This window comes from Octopus bimaculoides, chromosome 4, assembly GCF_001194135.2.
Source record: "Octopus bimaculoides isolate UCB-OBI-ISO-001 chromosome 4, ASM119413v2, whole genome shotgun sequence".
Lineage (NCBI taxonomy): Eukaryota > Metazoa > Mollusca > Cephalopoda > Octopoda > Octopodidae > Octopus > Octopus bimaculoides.
Window position 1 is genome coordinate 44,618,093 of NC_068984.1, and position 7,459 is coordinate 44,625,551.

Below are 7,459 nucleotides of genomic sequence, written 5' to 3' on the forward strand. Positions count from 1 at the left end.
ACTTAAACAACATTTATTCAGGTGGTAAATATATACATCTTTAGCTCTTGTTGTTACAGCTTCTGTGTGTGTGAGCATAGTTGTTGGGACGTTGTTATGTAGATGTAAGCGAGCTGTCGAGTGTAAGTCCGAAAGATGGAGAGTGACAGCTAAACACGTAAAGAGACTGTCTCCAGAGTTGGAATGTTGGAGACACTGCTTGACACGTCCATGCTCATGGTCGGCCGACCGAGAAAGAGATAGAATAGAAGCGGGAACGCTTGCTTGTTTAATTCCACGCATGCGTGAGACTACGCATGCGCACGGCGTTACTACAATACTAAAGCTGTGAAATCTTGCACGCATTAATTTCAACTCTTCTTATTAACAACTGCTCTGGCTATTCAAAGAAAACTTCAAATGCTGCGACTTTTCTTGAAAATGAACAAAATTTGGTATCGTGATGCTATCAAGTACATGAAAAAAAAAATGGTGGGGTGGTTTAACCACCCCAATGGCCGACATGGTTGCTACATTAAGAGATGACGCTCTAGTTTTATCAACAATGCAAAGTGGCCAGCTGAATTTAGGAAGGAAAGGGAGAGCCTCTATAACCCAGGGGTTTTCTTGTCCGCAAGGACAAGACAGGGGTTCCGTAGACAGCAAATACTTTTTATGGGCAATTTGATTTTATATACGTTTTTTATCGAAATCTTTTAATTGACAAGAAACCTATTTGTTAAATACTGTTAAATAAATAAATGCAAAAATATATGTTATTTCAAGCAAATATTTATGTATAAATTTCATAAGCGTTTATAAGGTAAAGCCTGAAATATAAAGGGTCCGCAAGTCAAAAAGTTTGAAAACCCCTGCTATAACCCAACGTCTGGACGTCATGCAACTGCCACCATCGAGGAAAACATTGACCGTTTATTAGCATGTCTTGTGTTATTATTCGATGTTTAAGGTTAGTGGGTAGCGGTGGAACATAAACGCGATCTTTTACATATTCCCACTAGAAAAAAAAAACAAAAAAAAAATCACACACAGTGGATCACACCGATTGATTGTTTATGACTAAAAATATAAACTGAGGAAAATTTAGCTGTTAATGCTAGCAGGTCGAGATACTACACCTGTAGTTTTCTATTGTTATTGTTTAGCCATATGACAGCTCTGATAAAGTAAGCAGTCCTTTGAGTAAATGCACTCCAACCAATTGGCGGTTTAAAGAGGATTTGGTTACTATTTCTATCTGATCGAGCGTTATGTAAAGGATCCGTTGCCAGGACTGTTGTTGACGGTACTGCTTTTTCTTTTCATTTCTTTTTCTTCTTTTCTTTATTTGGCTCATATCAAGTTAACAGCCTATGGTGCATACGGCAGTCACATACGAGATACAGTGAGTTGAAAAACTTCGAAACCCAAGATTATCTTGCAACATGACAACAAAAACTTCCTCTAGGTGGGCTTAAAATCTACAAAAAATAATCGGATCTATTTTAAAACGGGGGCCACATTTTTCATTAATGTTTTACGTAGTGTTTTTGGTACCGACAGACTTTCAAACTTCGTATACTTATCTATTTTGTGTTATAGAACAGAAAAATATTTTTGTATTCGAATTTATTTCATGTAAAAAATTGTCTTATTTCGATAATTTCAACCAATCACTGACAAGTATTCAGTTGTTTATATTTACTCCTTTGGCTGATTAAGCGATGTAAAGCGTATTTAATCTCCATACCTTCGTTTTATTTGCTTTTTTCATTTTAAATTTGCTTTAACCCTAACCCTAACCCTAGGGTTAGGGTTAGGGTTAATTGTTTCAGAATCGTTTGTTTATGTAGTCGGCACTTAATGTATATCGGCTGAATGGACGTCAGTGATTGGTTGAAATTACAGAAATACGACAACTTTAACATGGAATAAGTTATGGATTTCTTTTTTTTTTTTAAGAAGACTAAGAGAAAAAGATGTTTTATATGACACATTCTACCAGTGTTCCAAGTTTCAAAGTGTTTCGTTAATGAAAAATGTGGCCCCCGTTTTAAAAAAGATCCAAATAATCAAGAAAGGAAGATATCGTTAGTAATATCATCAGCTGATCAATTCTTTTATAAAATAATGGCAAACACCCTTACAGGTGGATTTTGTGTTTGCAGAGCTGTTATGGTATCGAATAATATGCTTCGTGGCATTTGTTATCACTCTCTTTATTCTGAGTTCAAATCCCGCCAAGGTCAATTTAGGCTTTCATTATTTCGGTGTTGATAAAAACAAAAAGTACCAACTCAGAGCAGTGGTTTGGCGGAAGTGTAAGAACGTCAAATCGGCTGCCTTGCAGTATTAGTTCCAGTTCTTAGCGTTCTGAGTTCGAAACTTGCCATCACCTGCTTAGGTGGTAGACTTCCTCCGTCGCCCAGTTTTATATCCCCCGATAGACCTTGGGTGTATTTAACGGAGTCTACTCCGTTCAAACATTCGACGGTCTTCCATCGTCTTAAGGCAGGGGTATACTGGGCAGTTACCTAGAGGCCTCAGAACCCTAGGAGCTTAATTATGATCTATGTATGCTGTGACTTGCGGTCAATAAATAAATATTATAGGATCCAATGCATTGATGAGCTCAGTGACCATTAATACTACTAAGACAACCCTGGTCAGGTCTTCGGTTTGATGGTAACTTTATACCTCCTACAGATACCGGTGGCTTCCAAAGGGTCTTGGATGCTGCCTAGAATCTCACTTTTGTAAATAATGTGACGGAAATCTTCAATTACAAAGGTTGTCCTTAAAATTCTTTCAAACTTCTTAGTTAGGATTCCATCCTAATTAAAAGGTTAAAAAATTATATGGACATTCTGTTAATCGAAGATTTTTTGTTTCGTTATTTATGTATTTGAGACACTACCAAATGTATATTTAGCAAACAAAATGCTCTATCGGAATACTTCCTCTTCAAAATTGTTGTTGATATTCTCAACCAATGGTATATGGCCAGTCTGTCAAACTAATTTGTGATATGATAAAATATTAAATTCTGTGACCAAGTTTAAGTTTTAGCTGAAGCCACTGTCTGATACGCGCGTGCGTGCGTGCATGTGTGTGTGTGTGTGTGTGTGCGTGCGTGCGTGCGTGCGTGCGTATGTGCACGTGTGTATCCGTATGTGTATGCATGTGTGTAAGGAATTCCATTAGGATGACAGAGTGATTTAAAAAAGATATGTAAAATATAATTTATTTTGACAGCATACTTTTCTGTTTGTAAATATGTTTTCTCTCTCTCTCTTTCTCTCTCTCACACACACACACACACACACATTAGTAATAATTATAAAGAGTATGGTGACTTGTTCATCCTCAAAATATATTTACTCTTACTTTACAATTACGTGTAGGTCTTAATAATATGCTGTATATAATTGTTAAATGAGAGAAAATAAGTTTCGAGGATGAACAATTCTCCATACTCTTTATAATTATTACTAATATATATTCCAGGTAATGTTACAGTCCAGCGAAGCGAACACGGAGTCACCCATTGGAAGAATTCAAAGAGACTGACAACTAATAGTAGTCACAGATGTTAAATACTGACCGATATGGTTAGCTGCAAACTGGAACTTAACTGAGAGGTACCGCGGTATCCGCCCGTATAATACACCCCACCAAACTCACACACGCTTTGCAACGTTTGTTTTTGAAAGTAGTAATTTTCTAATTGCAGCCTTCACGTGAAATCTGGCTTTGTGCAGCTCCCGGCGAACAGTTTTTGTGGAAACTGGGTTCTCGAGGTGGTCATTAAGCTCTGCAGTAATTTTGGGAGCTGTACTTTTGCGATCCTTTCTAACAATTCATGTTAGAGTCCGACGATCCCTATCTGAAAGTCTTAGTTTTCTTCTGGAGTTTTGTTTCGACGAGGAGATTTTTCCCTCTTTCTCAAAAGCTGTCATTACTTTTGGGGCAGTACTTCTTGATACACCAAACATTTCGGCTGTTTTCGTTACGCTAGCGCCTGCCATACGAGCATCAACAATTTGACCTCTTTGAAAGTCCGATGGATCTATCATTTTAATGAATTTTAGTTACCGTTTTCTGTTGATATCTGAAAAGAAACAGCAATTTTAGCAAAACATATTAAGCAACACTAATAATAAATAAAAAACATAAGAATAAACAAGCTTTTGACGGTTTTATAGATATTTCAAAATTATGATGCTATGATGCTAGGTGTTTCCATTATTTTGTTCAACCCCTGTGTATATAATAAGGAGTCGTTGAAAACGGCCCTAATGAATTGACACCTGTACCTATTTGTTACTCTCTTATATTTTATTCACCTATCCTGGAATCTACGCTTCGTAAATATTATAGACAGTATTTCTAATGTAAAGTACATGTCCGAATAACTAAGAGCGGATTTCTTCACTCAGCTGGGTCTTATTATCTGCTTACGCTGCAAGAATATCGTGTGGACAGCACTTATGCACCGAGTCCGATATTCACTTAATATTGCTGAGTATGCATGTTACTCAGACCTAATAAGGTGTCTCAATTTATGTACCTACTTCAACTGCGCAGGCGTGGCTGTGTGGTCAAAAGCTTGTTTCCCAACCACATGTTCCGGGTTCGATCCCACCGTGTGGTACCTTGGGCAAGTGTCTTCTACTATAGCCTCAGGCCGATCAAAGCCTTGTGAGTGAATTTGGTAGCTGGAAACTGAAAGGTGTGTGTGTATGTGTGTGTGTGTGTGTGTGTGCTTTTGTGTCTGTATTTGTCCCCTCACCATCGCTTGACAACTGATATTGGTGTGTTTATGTCCCCGAAACTTAGCAGTTCAGCATAAGTGATCAATAGAATAAGTACCAAGCTTATAACGAATAAGTGCTGGGGTCGATTTCTTCGACTAAAGGCGGTGCTCCAGCATGGCCACAGTCAAATGACTGAAATGTGTAAAAAAAAATAAAAGAATATATATATATATATATATACATACACACACACACACACAATTAAACCCCCACTTTACGAGGAATCGCTTTAGGAGACCTCGGGTGTACGAGTTTTATTTTTCAAGCACAAGATCCAAATTTTGAACGACATGCTTCTGCGTGTTACTGAGAAATTTATAGAGAGCGAAAAAAAAAAACATCCGTTTAAGCAAACAACTCTAGACTTGTCTTTTAAGAAAGAAATCTACAAGTCCTTCTACGAGTGCTTGTGAATCGGCGGTTGCGTCTACAAGTGCAAGTCTAGTGCTAGTGAAAGTGACTCAGAAAACCAAGTATAATAATAATATCTTAATTTATAAATGATCATAAGGTTCTTTCTACTTCACATATAATATTCTTTACGCTATACTTCGTTTTATTTCCATTTATTTACGAATATCATAATAAACATAATATATCTCGTATGTGTATTTGGTGTGCAAGATTCTTGATGTGAATACGTGTGCTGAAAGAAATACTATTAAACCTTGGGAGAGGCATTATGCCGGTAATAAACACACGCACTGGTTCGGTCCTTTATTTATTTATAAACAGTATTTAGTTGTTTTTTTTTTGTTAAGAAAGAAACGGAAGAAAGAAACGCATAATATATCTTTTTAGCATTTTCACCAGCCGTATGTGGCCAAAATATTCCACCTGCTTTATGTTCAAATTGGCCAGATGTGGCCTCTCACCCTAACGGTACAATACCATTCCAAAAATTAACAGTTACTTCATCAAAATCTAAAAGCTATGAGATAATGCAAAACCATGTGAATAAATATTACTTTTAACAGAATAAAGTGAATACTAAAGGGATATACATACATACATAAATATATAGAGATACATAAATACATGCATATATATACATTATTAATAAATCATAGGGCAGCAAAAAAAATTTTAGAAATTTAATTTACCACCAGTGGTCCAGCGAGAATAAAAATTAGTCAATAGACTATAAATTATTCATTTAAAATACAGAGATGCCTATAATAGGACATTTTATTTTTCATTCTCTTTCGAAATTATCCCTATTTTTGTGGTATAGAGTTTTTTTTGCTTCTCTTTCTAACGGATTAGATGTCCTATTATAGGCATCTCTGTATTTTAAATGCATATATATACACATATATATATATATATATAGAGAGAGAGAGAGAGAGAGATATATAATACATACATACACACACACACATATATATAAATAAACCCGTATGTTTGTGTTTACATATATATTATGCGCTTTTTAACTTATGTTTGTGTATGTTCTCCACCCGGCCTTACAATTGGTGCTGGTTTGTTTACGTCTCTGTAGCTTAGCAGTTTTGGCAAAAATAAAAATAAAAAAAAAAAAAAAAAAAAAAAAAAAAAAAAAAAAAAAAAAAAAAGGAAACCCATTGAAAAATACTAGGGTCAATATTTGTTCGACTAAGCTGATGTTCAAGGCAGTGCTCCAAGATGGCCGCAGATCAGTGATTGAAACAGGTAAAAGATGTGCGCGCGCGCGCGCTGCATGCAAACTCACCAAAAGTTTGGAAATCTTATCCATCCGCTGCATCAGCAATAACTATCGAGCGTCCTCCTCTCAGCTCGTGTTCTCTCTCTCTCTCTCTCTCACTACTACTACTACTTCTTCACTTTTTCCTGTGTCCTGGGTTACTTCTTTTTCACCTCCTCCCCTTCGTTTCATACTCTGTCTTCTTATCACTCTTTCCCCCACCACCGCTGCCCTCGTCCTCTCATTCCATCCCCCACCAACAACAACACTATCAAAACCACTACTCTAGCTTGTCATGTTATGGCCTTTGTACGAGGATAGACGTTTTTTTGGGGGGGTTCTCTCTGACGACTTTACTATAACTACCAGCTGATACACACCACCACCTTCATGTCTGTGTCGTCACCAGCACCATAAAACTTCTGCTGTCTTCTCTTCTGTTCTCTCTACCTTCTCCAATCCTATCAGAAACTCTCTTACCAACACATCATCTCAGCCAGTTTGACGTTTACTATTATTATCATACTTATCCACTAACAGTCTGACACTAACAGCACCAAAACAACAACAGTTACAACAACGACAGGCAGTACAGCTATAACCATCATATCTCGTTTAAGGCTGTCCTTGTCCTATTACTCTTAACGAAAAAGTGGGCGGATCATCACAGCTGGTTAGAAACAGTAGAAATACGGTGGTTTGGATTTTGGAATTTTACCTTTCTTTCTTCCCGTCTCTCTAGCTTGATGAGGTAACTATACATACTTCGTATATATATATATATATATATATATATATATATATATGTATGAGGGGTGCTGAAAAGTTCCTGGCTTTGGATAAAAGAAAATACAGGAGGATCAGTTAATAATGATTTTATTTAACATGTTCCCCTCTCAGATTCACACACTTGTTGCAGCGGTCCTTCAGTTTGTCTAATCCCTTCAAAAGAACCCGGAAGGTCGGGCCTTCACCCAGG

The 7,459-nt window shown here is 36.9% G+C and overlaps 1 protein-coding gene across 1 annotated transcript in view; it reads left to right on the plus strand.

Moving 5' to 3' along the window:
* The first annotated feature begins 6,752 nt into the window (after positions 1 to 6,752).
* LOC106884506 (two pore channel protein 2) overlaps positions 6,753 to 7,459 on the plus strand; it is a 48,401-nt gene continuing 47,694 nt past the window's right edge. The window contains exon 1 of the mRNA XM_014935926.2: positions 6,753 to 7,231. The gene's annotated coding sequence lies outside the window, so the exon portion shown is untranslated. The remainder of the gene's footprint in view (positions 7,232 to 7,459) is intronic.